Here is a 16,435-nt window from a genome sequence, read left to right on the forward strand (position 1 = left end):
AGAGACACAAAGACAGGACAATTGACTGCAGGGCTGAACTGCCTGGGATGAAATATCAACCATGTGGGTGTGCGGATGTGTGAGTAATGAGTGTGAGGGAGTATGAGTGTGGACGAGAGTGAAAGTCACACTTGATCCGGAGGATTCCTACTCCGCCTGAAACCCAAGTTTCCAGAAAAGCCCTTCCTGTGACTCTCTCTCCCTAGTCCTCTCCACGTCTGCCTGGGCTGCCCCCAGTACAGGGTTTATTACACTCAATTGCTTACGTCTGTTCACTTGTCAGTGCCCCAACCAGATCCTCAGGGCTAGGAACCAGGGACTGGATCTATTTATTGTTCTCCCCAGCCCCCAGCTCACGACTTGGCATATGGAGGCATCTACAAACAGATGCCAAAGGATGGGAGTTTTTCCATACTCCCACACCACCTCCAGGTATTTGCTCATGCTGTCCCTTCCACCTGCATGTGTTTCTGCATTGATTCAGGCACTGGTCAGAGGTCACCTCCTCCAGGAAGCCATCCCTGACCCCAGGGAACTGAGTTCTCTTTACTGTCACTTCCTAGGGTGGGTTGGTGGCTGTCTTGCTCACTTGGTTGTAAGGTCTCAGAGGGCAGGGATTGTGTCTGTTTCATGTCTTCAGGTCTGCGTCATTGGCGCTTGTCACAGGGTTAGGCACAGTAGGACCAAGACAGATCGAGTACAGGAAGGAATGATTGACATATGGGCTGGGCATGGTGGCTCACACTTGTAATCCCAGCACTTTGGGAGGCAGAGGCAGGCAGATCACCTGAGGTCAGGAGTTTGAGACCAGCCTGGCCAACATGGTGAAACCTCATGTCTACTAAAAATACAAAAATTAGCTGGACATGGTGGTGCACGCTTGTAATCCCAGCTACTCAGGAGACTGAGGCAGGAGAATCGCTTGAACTCAGGAGGTGGAGTTTGCAGGGAGCTGAGATCACCCACTGCACTCCAGCCTGGGCAATGGAATGAGACTCCCACCTCCAAAAAATGAGAATGATCGATGTGTGGTGGCCCCTGCCCTGGGAAGCCAATCCTCACCCTCCACCACAGCACTTGATCCCATTGGGCTGTCCTTGGCTTCCACCCTCAGACTGACAGCTCCTCCTGAGGGCAGGAGGGGGTCAAATTACTCTCTGGGTTTTCAGCACTGCCCAGTGTGAGTCCAAATATCTCCCACTTCCCCTCCCTCCACTCTCTCCTCACTCAGGGCTCCACAGTCACGCTGGTCTTCAGCAATTCCTCCTGCAGGCTGAACTGGTTCCCACAGGGCCTTTGCACTAGCTCTTCCTTTTCCCTGCACAAGTTTTCCCCATAGGCTCTTCAGAGTCTCAGCTCAAATGTCGCCTATCCAGAAAGCCCCTTACAGACCACCTGCCCCACTGGCCTAAGAGGTCCCTACTTTCTTCTTGGGCCCTCCTGACCTGAAATACTTTGTTGAGTGTTTTCCCCCCAGTCATCTGGCTGCATCCGGGTTCTTATGGTGTCCAGTGGTTAATGGTCTATGGGGCCTGGGTTCGAATCCCAGCTCCACCCTTGCTTACCTGCCCAGTCATTCTGAGTTTCTTTGTTTTCTTTGTCGTTGTTGAGACGGAGTGTCGCTCTTTCGCCCAGGCGGGACTGCACTGGCGCCATCTCGGCTCACTGCAAGCTCCGCCTCCCGGGTTCAGGCCGTTCTCCTGCCTCAGCCTCTCCAGTAGCTGGGACTACAGGCGCCCGCCACCAGGCCCGGCTAATTTTTGGTATTTTTAGTAGAGATGGGATTTCACCGTGTTAGCCAGGATGGTCTCAATCTCCTGACCTCGTGATCCACCCGCCTCGGCCTCCCAAAGTGCTGGGATTACAGGCGTGAGCCACCGCGCCCGGCCTCTTGGTTTTCTTTTTTACAATTTTATAAATGTTAATTTTTGTAGATACGGGCTCTCGCTAACAGGGTTGCCCAGGCTGGTCTCGAACTCTAGGGTTCAAGTGATCCTCCTGCCTCGGCCTCCCAAAGTGCTGGGATTACAGGCATGAGCCACGTTGCCCAACCCGTTTTGAATTTCTTAAGTACTCTGTGCCTCAGTTTCCCGATTTGTAAAACCGGTGATAGTATCACTTTCTTATAGGGTAGCTGCCAGGACTGAACGAGTTAACATTTGTAGTGCCTTCGCACAGCGCCTGACAAGATTGTACTAGTTACTGATTGAAGGGGCTGTTTTACTATCCAAATGTGGCTAGAGTAGGAGCTGGGTAAACATTTATTGAAGAATGTGCAAACACTGGCACTTGGAAGCTGGGTTGTTAGGAAGGAGAGGAGGATTCCAGTCTCCCAGCCCTCCTACCCCAAACGCAACTGCCCCCAGCGCAGGGGAGGCCGCGGAGGCCAGGCAGGAGTAGGTCCTGGAGGCCTGGTCGGCGTGGGCGTTTTATTCCGAGACCAACGGGATCCATTGCAGAGTTCTCCGCTGAGCGTGACCTCGGGCTGCAGCGTGGGAGGAAGCGCGCCGCAAGACCCCCAGCGGGGTGCTGGGATCGCCCCCAGCAGAGGACGGCGGCTCGGACTGTCCAGCAGCGGCGGGGACAGCAACAGGGGCGCGAGGTAGCCTTGACCCGGGCCGGGCGCGCCGGGCGGGGCTGCGCATGCAAATCTGCTGGGCGCCGGGGCGGAGCGCAGGAAGCCGGGGCGGGCTGGGTCTCCGCGCCTAGGAAAGCCCCGCGCGGTGCCGGCCAGGGCAGGGCCGCCCAGGGGTCCCCCACTTCGCGCTCGGGCTCCCGGACGGCGAATGGAGCAGGGGCGCGCAGGTAGGACCCGGGGCCCGCGCGCCGATCGGGGTGCGAGGGTATCGTCCGGGCACGCAGGCTGAGGGGGTTCGGGAAGGGCTCGGCCGCCGGCGGGGACCCGGGCAGCGGGGACCGCGGGGACTACGGGGACCACCCCGACCCCGCGCGGGGCCCGAGCCCGCGACTCTCGGTGTGCGCTGAGCAGCACCCGGTTCCGTCCTTGCGGCCGAAGGGCAGAGGAGGCGCGAGGCCAGAGGTTCGTGGACACCCAGCGCTCCCCAAAGCGGGTGCTGGCCGTGAGACCTCCGCCGGGACGGCCTGCGGGGGTGGGGGTCTTGGGGTTAGGCTGTCGGAGGCCACGCAGCCCCTCTTCTCCGGGCAGTGGCACCCTGCCCCGCGCTCAGGAAGTCAGTGAGGACTTCGGAGAGACAAAGGGTGGGAAAAGTTCTGAGAACTGTAAATTTGAGTACTAGGTCAGTGAATCTGGGGAAACAAGGCCCTTTGGACCTGCGGTCTCCGCCTCCGAATATCAGAGGGACCCACTAATGGCGATCATTGACTAGGACTTGTTTTACTGAAAGGATGCCGAGTGAAACCTCCCACTAACCTCTCTGTGGCCGGTGCTGTGCGTCATGGCCATTGTACAGATGAGGTCACTGAGATCCTGCCCCTTTAATAACTTGCCCCAAGGTGCCGCCCACCTGGGAGTCCGTGGGGCATCAGGACTGGAACCCAGGCAATCTCACGCCAGAGCCAGCTGCTCTCCATCTCTCAATCACGTTTGAGGAGCCACCACAATAACCAGAATCTCCGGGAGATTTGCTTCAAATGCAGATTCCCAGTTCCTCGCCCTGAGATTCAGATTCAGTAATCTGATCTTTATTTTCTTTTTAAAAATTTATTTTATAGGGATGGGGTCTCACTATGTTGCCCAGGCTGGCCTCAAGTGATCCTCCCATCTTGGCCTCCCAAAATGCTGGGATTACAGGTGTGAGCCACTGAGCCCTGATTTTTTTTTTTTTAAACAAAATCTGGATTTCTTAGAATTAAGCAAGATAGGGGATTGCTATTTTGTCTGCTTCTGGGGTTCAAGGAATGCCCCCAGGCCAGCGCTAACCCTGCTGCAGTTCTAGTCTCTGCCCTTCCCCAGCCCTCGGGGAGGCATGACCCACTGCACTTCTCTGCCCCCAGTGACCTTTGAGGAGCCCAAGGCATTTGCTGGGACCTCAGTGCCTTTATCAAAATCCCAAAGTCCAGTGGGGAAACAGGCTCTGGTGTATGTTTGGCCAGGGTGTCCTGCACATTAGGGCATTCCAGGGTCCTGCAGGGGTTTCTTAGAACTCAGCTAGCCCGGCCCATGAATGGGAGGTGACCCGCTAAGCCACTCATTCACTCACTAGCACTCATTCAACTCCTGCCGGGCCCTGGGTGGTGTTCTGGACACTGGTGCTTGCCTCAAGGAGGACCCCCTCTGCAGGAAGACACACGTGACAGTGTGGGGGCTGCGAGGGTACAGATGCGCCAGTGGCTGCAGGACCACAAGCCAGAGGGGATCAGCTCTTCACAGGGCACTGGGCCAGGCTTCCCAGCACCGGGGGACCCTGAGCTAGCCTTGTAAGTGGAGCAGGGGAGTCTGGCAGGCGGAGGATGGGAGGTAAAGGCGGGCACAGAGTGGGCGGAGGCTGGGAGGTGTGAAAGGGTACTGTGTATGGAACTTAGGGAGTAAGGAGAAGCCAGAGATGGATGGAAAGGTGGGCTGGAAGGCCTTGAATGCTGTGCCGAGGAGCTTCGTTGGGCCAGTGTATTTTACCTTGGTTTGAGTTGTAAAAGCAACAGTGCAGATTCCTGGGCCCCACCCTGGGCCTCTGGATCTGAACCTGGAGGAAGGTGTTGGGGAGGTAGTAGGGAGGAAAACCTGCCGTCAGTCACCCCGGCTACAACACATCCAGTTACCGGCAGGTCTGAGATAACCTAAGGGTTTCCAAATGCTGAGAAGTGACTCAGTGACTGATATGTTTAATACGATACAATCCCAGGGTTGCAAAAAGCCCAGGGCAAGGGTGGGGATGTTCAGTTTTCTAATGCTCCCAGTTCAAAAAGGAGCTGAAATGAATTGTCAAAGAAGTGAGAAGAAGCCAGGCGCAGTGACTTACACCTGTAATCCCAGCACTTTGGTAGGCCGAGGAGAGAGGATCGCTTGAACCCAGGAGTTTGAGACCAGCCTGGGCAACATAGCGAGACCCTGTTCCTAAAAAAAAAAAAATTTAAAAACTCAGCCAGGCGTGGTAGCAGGTGCCTCTGGCCCCAGCTGTTTGGGAGGCTGAGGTGGGAGGATAGCTTGAGCCCAGGTGGTCAAGGCTGCAGTGAACTGTGATCGTGCCACTGCACTGTAGCCTGGGTGACAGAGCGAGACCCTGTCTCAAAATAAACGAATACATAAATACGTGAGAAGGGAGAACCTCTTCTGCCTCCCCCTTCTCCCTGCCCTTGTCCCCATCTGGGAGGATGGAGGAGAGCGTTTGGGATTAGATGCCCCACTGGTACCTGGGAGTGACTGCCCTCACTGGTACCTGGGAGTGAGGCCAGGACAGGAGCCCCCTAGGTACTGTGCTTCCTCACGTTTGTAAAAGTGAGCTTTTGTGAGGGTTGATGACATGTTTTATAAGCTACTTCACACAATGTCCAACACCCAGTGGGTCCACAATCAATGTATACGTCTGTTGTTACCTGTCAAGACGTATAGCTGGGAAATGATAGTATGGACTCGAACCAGATCACCCACTGCAAATGCTGGCTTTGCTACTTACTGTGTAACTGACTTCCCAGAGCCTCAGTTTCTGCATTTGTGAGATTTTAGTGACTATGCCATTGTATTGATGACTAAATGAGTTAATGTATGTCAAGCATACAAAACAGTACCTGGCATGTAGTAAAAACTATGTATTCGTTAAATGAATACCCCCTTTTTTTTTTTTTTTTAAGAGCCATGGTCTCTCTCTATTGCCCAGGCTGGAGCACAGTGGCACAATCATAGCTCACTGTACATCCAATACCTGGGTTCAAGTAATCCTTCCACCTCAGCCTCCTGAGTAGCCGGGACTACAGGTGTGTGCCACCACGCCTGGCTAATTGTTTTTACAGTTTTAGAGACAGGATCTTGCTATGTTGCCTAGGCTTGTCTTGAACTGTTGGTCTCAAGCAATCCTCCTGCCTCAGCCTCCTAAAATGTTGGGTTTATAGATGCGAGCAAGCGTGCCTGGCCTAAATGAATATATCTTTATTGTTGCCTCCTTTGAGCTTTATTGGTTGGGATTTAGTCCACCCATTTTGCAGGTGAGAACTGAGACCCAGAGATGAATGCGGTAGCCTTGCCTCAGGCGCACATCTGAGGGACAGACTGCATCCGACTTTTCTTCCCATGTATTCTTTCCTGCTTGCACCAGTTCGCTGGAGTGACCAAGAAAGACATTTCTGAGTATTCCTCCTGGCTGGCACAGTGGAATGCCCAGCCACATTTAGCTAGACTTCCCATGGCTGGGCTAGAAGAGAGGCCAGGAGCTTGCCTGGACGTTGCACAGACTTGCCCTTGGTGAGTGTGGATCAGAGCACCCCAGCAGAGGCTCGAGGTCCTACAGAGGCTGGGGAATCCACTGTCAGACCGGGTGCATCTCCATTGTTTTATGACATCCGGCAAATTGCTCTGCTTCTCTGAGCTTGAGGCAGAGAGAAGGGCCTGAGCTTGAAGAGGGGGTCCCGGGTGTAAATCGGAGCTGGCTACTTCCCAGCTCTCCAGTGTGTAACCGGAGGAAGTTGTTTAACCTCTCTGAGCCTCCCTTTGTCTGTCATGGGTATTTGCAGGGAGAGCGTTCATGAGATAGTTTGTGTAGACATTTTGCTCTTGGAAAGGGTCTCAGTGATTGCTGTTTCTCTCTGCATTTTGGACCGAGTCCCTTCTGCATATCCAGCACCTGGCTTCCTCCTGCATTTCTTCCTCGGGAATTTATTGAGCACCTATATATGCCAGAGCATTGGACAAAGTCCTTTGCTCTCCTAGGGTTTAGATTCTAGTTGAGCAGACAGGCAATGTACAGCCAATACATATGTACAGATCGACAGCTTTATCTGTTATTCCGAAATCCACAACCTCCGAAAATCGAAAGTTTTTCGTAACTCATTTTGAAGCTAAACGTGAGGCTTTTTAGAGTCCGTTATCCTCTTTGGTGTGATGCTCAGATGTCTTTCTGCAGAGATATTAGTGCAATTGATCATTGGGTGCTTTCCCGCCCTGCATGGTGGGCACGTCGGGGGGTATTTTATACAAGGTGACCTTTCTACAGCCTGAGTCATTCTGAATTCTGAACAATGTCTGGCCCCCAGGGTTTTACAGGAGAGAACATGGGCCTGCAATATCCTATCAGGTGGAGACTGTGCTAGGAAGGAAAGCAAAGCTGGGTGGAGGTGGAATCAGGGAGGGCTTCCCTGAGGAGGTGACATTTGAGAGCGATGAGGGATGGAGGTCTGAGGAAGAGAGGGCCAGGTGGAGGGACTCACAGAGAACGGAAGACTCCACTTCCTGACTGGCCTATGCTTACCTCTCATTCTGCATGCACAGTTCTGTCTAAATGCGTCCGTTCTTGCCTTTCCAAGAAATGCTGATGTGTCTTAGGTTTCAGGTCTGTCTCTGACTGACTCATTCTCTCTTTAGAGGCCCCCGCAGGCCTCCTCACCTCCTCTCAGTTGCTTAAGAAATCTGAGGTCTGTGCTAAAGCCAGCCTGGGTGCTGTCTGTAACCTCTCGGCTGAGGATGGTCCCCAGCTGGGCTTGCATCTGGAGATGGAGGAAGTGGGTCCCGGGAGGGGAAGAGTAGCCATGGGGCCTTCCAAGGCTTTGGTGGAATTGAGTTCCTGGTGGGAGGGGCTGTGTTCTGGGTCTTAGAGCCTGTAGCCTGCAAAGCAAAGTTGAACATGACATGCGCTCACATGTCTCGAGTGCCAGCCTGGGGCTAGGCGCTTAATGCTTGCTTAGCCAATGTGCCAGGGGCTGGGGACACGGGAGTGAGTGACCCAGAAGTGAGGGCCCTCGTGGAGCTGAAAGCATTCTGGGCTTGGTGACTTTGAGGAAGTGGCTTTTGAGCTGAGACCTGAAGTACCAAGGCATGGGGCTGTCTGGGGAAAGAGGGATCCTGGCAGTGAGAACAGAGAGTGCAAAGGCCTGGAGGCGCGAATGAGCTTGGTGTGTTTGACCCACAGCAAGGAAGCTGGTGTGGTTGGATGGAACCGAGCAAGAAGGAGGTCTAGGAACAGACATCAGGGAGGGAGCTGGGGCCAGATATCTGCATTGTCTCATTTAACTTGTGTAATAACCTTACCAGATAGGAGCTACTCTCGTGCAAATGTTGCAGATGAAGTAACAGAGGCACAGAGAGGTTCAGTAACTTGTCCAGGGTCACACATCACAGCAGAGCAGGGCTGTGAACCCAAAAGCTCCAGAGTCCTCAGTCCTCACCATGGTGTTTAAACACAATAAAATCTATGCCTGAGTGCTGAAGACACACCTGCCATTTAGATCGATCTACTTTTCTACATTGTCAGCGTACTCCCTGCCATCCATCTGCCCAGCAATACTGTGAATGTGGGCAGCGCAGGACTGGTTCCTCCAAGCCCCATTTGACAGACAGTCCAGTCATTTTACATATTGTTTTATGAATGAGCACTTTCCTCAGTGTCTCAGACCAGGGGTCCCCACACAGCAGGGCCACACAGCAGGAGGTGAGTGGCGGGTGAGCTGGTGAGCAAGCGAAGCTTTATCTGTATTTACAGCTGTTCCCCATCGCTCACATTACCACCCAAGCCCGGCCACCTGTCAGATCAGCTGAGGCATTAGATGATTCTCGCAGGGGCGTGAACCCTCTTGTGAACTGTACATGTGAAGGATCTGGGTTGTGTACTTTTTTTTTTTTTTTTTTTTTTGAGATGGAGTTTCGCTCTTGTCACTCAGACTGGAGTGCAGTGGCACAATCTCGGCTCACTGCGATCTCTGCCTTCCCATGTTCAAGCGATTCTCCTGCCTCAGCCTAGTAGCTGGGATTACAGGCCTATGCCATCACACCCAGCTAATTTTTGTATTTTTAGTAGAGACAGGGTTTCACCATACTGGCCAGGCTGGTGTCGAACTCCTCCTGGCCTCAGGTGATCCACCTGCCTCAGTCTCCCAAAGTGCTGGGATTACAGGCATGAGCCACCGTGCCAGGCCCCAGATGCGGGCTTCTTATGAGAATCTAATACCTGATGATCTGTCACTGTCTCCCATCGCCCTCGGATGGAACCATTTAATTGCAGGAAAATAAGCTCAGGGCTCCCACTGATTCTGCATTATGGTGATCGTATAATTATTTCATTATATGTTACAATATAATAATAATAGAAATAAAGTACATAATACATGTAACGTGCTTGAATCATCTCGAAGCCACGGCCCCAACCACGGCCTCTGGCAGTGGAGGCTGGAGTCCACATCACGCTCTGTGCTAGGTGCAGGAATGGAGATGAGTGGGTGTCCTGCTCATTTCCTTGAGGAGGAACCTGAGGCTCAGGATAGAGACGTACCTGGGTGACACGGCTCCTAAGTGGCAGAGTCCAGATTCAATCCCAGGGCTGCAGCCCCAGAAGCCTGTGCATTTAACCATGGTTCTGAACTATCCAGCCCAAAGAAGAGAGTTTTAAAGGATTACATTTCGTGGTTGGAAATCAGCGAGCATAGTCACCCAGAACCATTTTTGAAAAACCCAGAGAAGGCCTTATGTTTCCCTGAAGCGGCCAGAGAAGGATTCTGCCTTTTCAAAAGAGAAGACAGGGAGGAGAGATACCAGCTCTCTGGGTTGGGCAGGTCTCCAAGCAGGCAGAGCCACAGCCTCCCGACAATCTTGCTTCTAGCGTATTTCTTCCAGAAGCCACATTTCCACAGGTGAGCAGCTCTAACTGGGAGAAAATCTTCCTGAGATTTAGCCAAATTAGCTTTCTTTTTTTTTTGAGGTGGAGTCTCTGCTGCCTAGGCTGGAGTATAGTGGCGCGGTCTTGACTCACTGCAACCTCTGTCTCCTGGGTTCAAGTGATTCTCCTGCCTCAGCCTCCCGAGTAGCTGGGATTTCAGGCGTGCACCACCATGCCCGGCTAATTTTTGTATTTTTAGTAGCAATGGGGTTTCACCATGCTGGCCAGACTGGTCTCAAACTCCTGACCTAGGGTGATCCGCCCACCTCGGCCTCCCAAAGTGCTGGTTATTACAGGTGTGAGCCACCGTGCCCAGCCCAAATTAGCTTCCTAGGAGCTTCCACTTTCTGGGTCCGTTTCTGCCCCTTGGAGGTAGTGACCATCTCCCTCTAAACTTGGATATTTCTCTTATTCAGACTACACAACTGTAGTTATTTCAGGCATTCTCCCTGACTCAGGAAATTATAAGTTTGGCCTGGCTTTGGACATGATTCAGTTGGTTGGAGTCCCGCACAAAGACTGTTTGTTTGGTCAAAGAGGAAGGACACTATCACCTCCTTAGATCTGGAGCTTATACTTCTGTTGATGCAACCTGGAATCATACTGTGTAGCAGCCATATCCCACTTGGAGTGCATATTGGGCTTGTCAGCTAAAATCTCCATGTTTCTCTTCTGTGTTAGCTGCTGTTAATCCAAGTTTCTTCTATTCTGAGAGTCCTTGTCTGAAGCTAAGAGTTTCCAGTTTTTCATGCTCTCTAGTAAGTCTACTTCAGGCTAAAAGGCTATCATTTTTTCTTTGAGTACTGCTTTGGATTCATTCCACAAGTTGTTACACAATGTTATTCACCGCCCAGTTTAGAATTTTCCTTTTGGTTTCCATTTTAAGACTTACTTAATTATGTGCTTTTTAAATTTTTGAGACAGATGGAATTTTTAAAGTTATCTTTTTATTGTTTTTTTTTTTTGTTTTTTTTTTTTGAGACGGAGTCTTGCTCTGTCACCCAGGCTGGAGTGCAGTGGCCCGATCTCGGCTCACTGCAAGCTCCGCCTCCCGGGTTCACGCCATTCTCCTGCCTCAGCCTCCCGAGTAGCTGGGACTACAGGCGCCCGCCACCTCGCCCGGCTAGTTTTTTGTATTTTTTAGTAGAGACGGGGTTTCACCATGTTAGCCAGGATGGTCTCGATCTCCTGACCTCGTGATCCACCCGTCTCGGCCTCCCAAAGTGCTGGGATTACAGGCTTGAGCCACCGCGCCCGGCCGTCTTTTTATTGTTGATTTCTAAATTTGGTCATTATGGTTGTTGTGGTCAATATATGTGGTTTCTATAATATCAGTGGTGGAGAATTTGCTGAGATCTTTACAGGATTTTCTGGTCGTTTTTTTCCTCTTGTGTTTGAAAAGGATGTATATTTTCTGTTGGGTATAAGGTTCTAGAAATGTATCTATTTGATCAAGTTAGCTATTATATTATCTGTATTTGTTATGTCATTATGTGTTTTTTTCCACTGTAATACAATTACAATTCACCATAATAGAGGATTTGTTAATTTCTCCTTTTGAGTCTGTCAGTTTTTTGCTTTATTTTTGAAGCTATGTTGTTAAGTGCATAGCCATATGAATAGAATAAGGGTTCAGGACTTTTATACCTTTTTGGTGAATTGTTCCATTTTTTTGAGATAGGGTCTCACTCTGTTGCCCAGGCTGGAGTTTTGTGGTGTGATCATGGCTCACTGCAGCCTCAGCCTCCCCAGGCACAGGTGTTCCTCCCATCTCAGCTTCCCGAGTAGCTGGGGCTACAGATGTGCACTACTACGCCCCGCTAAAAGTTTTGTATTTTTGGAAGAGACGGGGTTTTGTTATGTTTCCCGGGCCAATCTCAAACTCCTAGGTTTAAGCAGTCCACCCGCCTCAGCCTCCCAAAGTGCTGGAATGACAGGCGTGAGCCACCGCGGCTGGCTGAATTGCTCCTTTAATCAGTATAAAAGAGCCAACTTCCAGCCTGGGCAACATAGTGAGACCCCATCTCTACCAAAAAATAAAAATTAGCTGAGTGTGGTGGCGTGCGCCTGTAGTTCCAGCTACTCGGGAGACTGAGGTGGGAGAATCACTTCAGCCCAGGAATTCAAGGCTGCAGGGAGCTATGATTGCTCCACTGCACTCCAGTCTAGGTGACGCAGTGAGACATTCTCAAAACAACAAAAACAAAGAAGCCATCCACCTTCTCTCTTCTAATACTTACTCAAGACATCATTGTCATGAATTCCATTTTATGCGACGTCAGTACTCCTGTACTCATGAGCCAGATGAGTTTAAAAACAACAGCTGCAGCAAAGCTTGTGGTGACGTCTCTGCTCTGTAACTATAATCTCGGGCGAGTAATTTTCTTGGTTTGGCTTCAGTTTCTTCATCCATAAAATAGGAATATGACCTGTCCTGCCTTTCCTTCTGTTTTTTTTTTTTTTTTTTCCTTGGGCAGGGAGTGGGTTATAGGCACAGGATGGGGCCATGGCAGGCCAGGGTGGTCTTGGGAAATGCAATATTTGGGCAGGAAATGCCTGTCCTCAAATAGGTCCATGAGGATGGAACCCTAGCCAGGGACCACGCCCTCCTCCTTGCAGCACTTCCCTTCCACCCTTCTGTATTATTTAAAGGGACCACACTCTCCCTTCCCAGCACTACCCCCTTACCAGTCCCAGCAATTCGGGAGGCTGAGGCAGGAGGATCACTTGAGCCCAGGAGGTCGCAGCTGCAGTGAGCTATGATGGTGCCATTGTACTCCAGCCTGGGCAGCAGAGAAGACTTACCATCTCAAAAAAAAAAAAAAAAAAAAAAATCAGGATAACACACATAAAAATATAAATTTCTAACTTCTTTTGAAAAATCAAAAGATCTAGCAACATGCAAGTCTTCATTTTCATGTGGCAAAAAAGTAGCTGTCCTTTATCACAGGGGGCTGTGTTTTCCACTTGTCCCATCTCTACTCCTTGAGGTCACGTGACTGTGTCCCTGTAGGTATCTGAGTCTACTGCAGAAGAGGTGGCTCAGTGGCCACAGGGGAGGTGGCTGTGGGCTGCGGGCCAGAGACAGAGAAGTAGAGAGTTGGTGGCCTCTGGAGAGGCCTGGGGACTGAGGTATCATCGGGAGTAGATTAAGGAGCCATTGGGATCCCACCTACCCTGAGGGTTAGTGATTCTGAGATCTTTGCTGTCCACCCAGCAGCCTAGATGGCAGCCTCTGCCCTCTCCCTTCCTTCTTGTTCTTGTCTGTTTTCTTTTTTTTTTTCTTTTCTTTTTTTTTTTTTTTTTTTGAGATGGAGTCTTGCTCTGTTGCTCAGGCTGGAGTGCAGTGGCATGATCTCGGCTCACTGCAACTTCTGTTCAAGTGATTCTTCTCCTGCTTCAGCCTCTTGTCTGTTTTCTTTGCCTTTTTTTTTTTGAGACAGAGTCTCGCTCTGTCATCCAGGCTGGAGTGCAGTGGCACAATCTCAGTTCACTGTAACCTCTGCCTCCTAGGTTCAACCAATTCTCCTGCTTCAGCCTCCTGAGTAGCTGGGATTACAGGCACGCGCCACCACACCTGGCTAATTTTTGTATCTTTAGTAGAGACAAGGTTTCACCATGTTGGTCAGGCTGGTCTCAAACTCCTGACCTCGTGATCCACCCGCCTCAGCCTCCCAAAGTGCTGGGATTACAGGCGTGAGCCACCACGCCTAGCTTTCTTTGCCTTTTTATCACAGCATACGTGCAGATATGCGCACAGACAAGTGTAAACCTTCATCCATTTTCACAAAATTAGCACATGCATATGACCTAATCAAGTAGCAATGCATGACAAGCCTCCCAGAAGGTTTCCTCCTGCCACTGCCAGGTCACAGCCCTGTCCTCCAAGGCCACTGTCCTGACTGCCAACTCCAAGATCAGTTTATCTCCTTTATCTAAACAGAACCAGGCAGTATTGCTGTTTTGAGCCCGGCTTCCTTCGCTCAGCTTGTGCCTGTGACATCCTGCGTGTGCTGTCGTGGCAGCTGTCATTTGCTCAAGGTCTCAAAGAGTTTTCTTGGTGCTCAGAGATGAGCCTTTGCCAACCACTCCACCAACACTATCCCAGGTCTCTCCCATCCAGCCACGGCCTCTTCACCGCCTTGCAACCAGCCATGAAGCAAGTGATCTTATTCTCATTTCACAGATGAGGAGACTGAGGGTCTGAGTAGACCCCAGCCCACCACAGTCTCCCACCCATTCACGTTGGAGCCTGCACTCAGGCCCAGAGTTATGCTTCTGTGTCTTAGATGCTCGGGGGTCCCTGCCCACAAGGGTGGCCCCCATGTCTGTGTGTCCTCACCCATCCAGGAATGGTATGGGGTGAGACAACAGGAAGAGCTCCATGGGGAGAACCCCACCCACTGCCTTCCATACACCAGTCTGCAAACAGAAAATGAACAGGAAGCTCTTACCTGTGCCCATATGTTGTCCTGGCTTTGGGTTTGCCCAGGGGGCAAAGTCCTGGTCATTGTTGAGACAAGTTCACTGCTGCTGAGGGCCGAGCAAATGGTGACAAAGGCCAGATTCTAAATTCCTCCTGGTTACTTCCTGCTCCGTCACGGTCACCTTGGGCAACTTCTGAACCCCCCTCAGCCTCATTCCTCCCTCTGTGCTTGCAGGGAGGGTGTTGGACTGTATCTTCCACAGACTGTGCTGTGGACTCCAGAACCAAAGGCCTGGGTTCAAATCCCAGCCCACTCACTAGCTGTGCATCCTTAGGCAGGTTCCTCACCCTCTCTGGGCCTCGGCTTCTCTATCTCTGCAGTGGAGACGATATTAATTGCATCTGCAATGCTCCTTGGATTGGGTTCATGGTTGATGAGTGAGGCTCAAAGGCTTCTTTTTTTTTAGAGATACGGTCTCACTCTGTTGCCCAGGCTGGCTGGAGTGCAGTAGCATGATCACAGTTCACCGCAGCTGTGACCTCTTGGGCTCAAGCCATCCTCCTACCTCATCTCCCTTAATAGCTGAGACTACAGGCGTGTGCCACCATGCCTGGCATTTTTTTTGTATTTTTGGTAGAGACAGGGGTTTTGCCATGTTACCCAGGCTGGTCTCGAACTCCTGGACTCAAGTGATCTACCTGCCTCAGCCTCCTAAATTGCTCAGATTATAGGTAGGAGCCACCGCGCACAGCATTCAACTGCCTTTTTGTTAGTGAGACTGGTACAACCAACGCCAAGGCTGGTGAGCAAAGTTGCACCCAGTTGGAGAGGGGTGAAACCAAGGGCAGAAGGGCCCAGGGCATGGCCTCTCATGGCTGAAGGAAGTGGGGACACATGGCCAGTCGCAGTGACCTCTGCAGACCTCATGAAGGAGGCCAGCTGGGAGCCATAGCTGTCACTAAGACAGTCGAAATCTCATCAGCACCCTGGCGCCAGAGGCCATCGTCCGCTGCTCAGGACAATGAGTGATAGTCGATAACCAGCTCTCCAGAGGTCAGGGCCCTGAGGTGGCTGAGATCTGTGCCTGCATTAGGACATTTAAGGGGACTCCAAGCCAGGATTTGCCAGCGTTTGCCCAGCAGGGAGAGGTGGAAAATTGGGGATGACCAGCCAGGCCTCCCTGCACATGGCCGGGGGAATTCATCCGGTTGTTCTTCCATTTAGCAAATATTCATGGAATGCCTGCTGTGTGCCAGGCACACTAGGCTCTGGGGAGATGGCTGTGAGTGGGACCAACACTGGCCTTGTGCGAGCTGGCCTTGCAGTGGGGGATATGAACACCAAACACATAACGCCTGAGTGTGCAACATGCCACAGAGAATGCAGAGAAATAAAGCAAGATAACGGGTTGCAGAAAGATGGAGGCCAGGCTGGCTGCTGCTCCTGAGCAGGTGGCTTCTGGACACAGTGTCCTCAGGCCCTGTCTCCTCCCTTGGGCCTCAAGAATCTTCTGAAGACAGGCCTGGGTTCCAGGCTCCCGGATGGAGTTGCCTGTTGACTATGTGGACCCAAAGTGTCCGCAGTGCGCCGGAGCGCGTGGTCTTCCCCAGCAAATCTGCTTCTCTTCTCCGCTCTCCATCGTGGGAAGGGTCCCTGGGGTCCTCCCCACCACCCCAGCCCGAGGCCACTTTCCTTCTCTCCCTGCTCTCTCCACCCTGCTTTCCCCGCCAAGCACCACCAAGTCCCTGCTGCCTCCCCCTCCCAGACAGGCTCAAACCTGCCCCCTCTTTGCCAGCTCTCATCTCAGCCCTCTCCTCTCCTGCTTAATAGCCTTCACTGGCTCCCCACTGCCCTAGAGACAGAGTTTGAGTCTACTGCCATGGCCTGGCAGACGGTGTTGTCCTTGGCCTGCCAACCTTCCAGATGCCATGCCAGCCACTCCTTCTCCCCCTTGCTCCAGCCAAGAGCCCGGCTCGTAGGGTGGGAAGTGGGCCATGTCCTCCCTCCTGCCTACCTATTCACTGGGTCTTTCCTCATTCCCTCCCATACCCCGCCCTCTCATAAGAACCCTCAGAATCTGCCAGGCGCAGTGGCTCACACCTGTAATCCCAGCACTTTGGGAGGCTGAGGCAGGTGGATCACCTGAGGTCAGGAGTTCGAGACCAGCCTGGCCAACATGGCAAAACCCTGTCTCTACTAAAAATACAAAAATATTAGCTGGGCGTGGTCGTGGGC

At 51.9% G+C, this 16,435-nt stretch overlaps 1 protein-coding gene across 3 annotated transcripts in view; it reads left to right on the plus strand.

Annotated features, from left to right (window-relative positions):
* The first annotated feature begins 2,657 nt into the window (after positions 1–2,657).
* The window catches only part of LOC105463220 (interleukin 4 receptor), a 50,538-nt gene continuing 36,760 nt past the window's right edge, over positions 2,658–16,435 (plus strand). Inside the window, exon 1 of one of the 3 annotated variants that reach the window (XM_011710184.2) lies at positions 2,658–2,805. The gene's annotated coding sequence lies outside the window, so the exon portion shown is untranslated. Of the gene's footprint in view, positions 2,806–4,261; positions 4,399–16,435 lie in introns of those variants that run through there. The other 2 variants (XM_071084289.1, XM_011710185.3) reach the window with 2 other exon arrangements.

Source organism: Macaca nemestrina, chromosome 18 (genome assembly GCF_043159975.1).
Source record: "Macaca nemestrina isolate mMacNem1 chromosome 18, mMacNem.hap1, whole genome shotgun sequence".
In the NCBI taxonomy this organism is placed as follows: domain Eukaryota; kingdom Metazoa; phylum Chordata; class Mammalia; order Primates; family Cercopithecidae; genus Macaca; species Macaca nemestrina.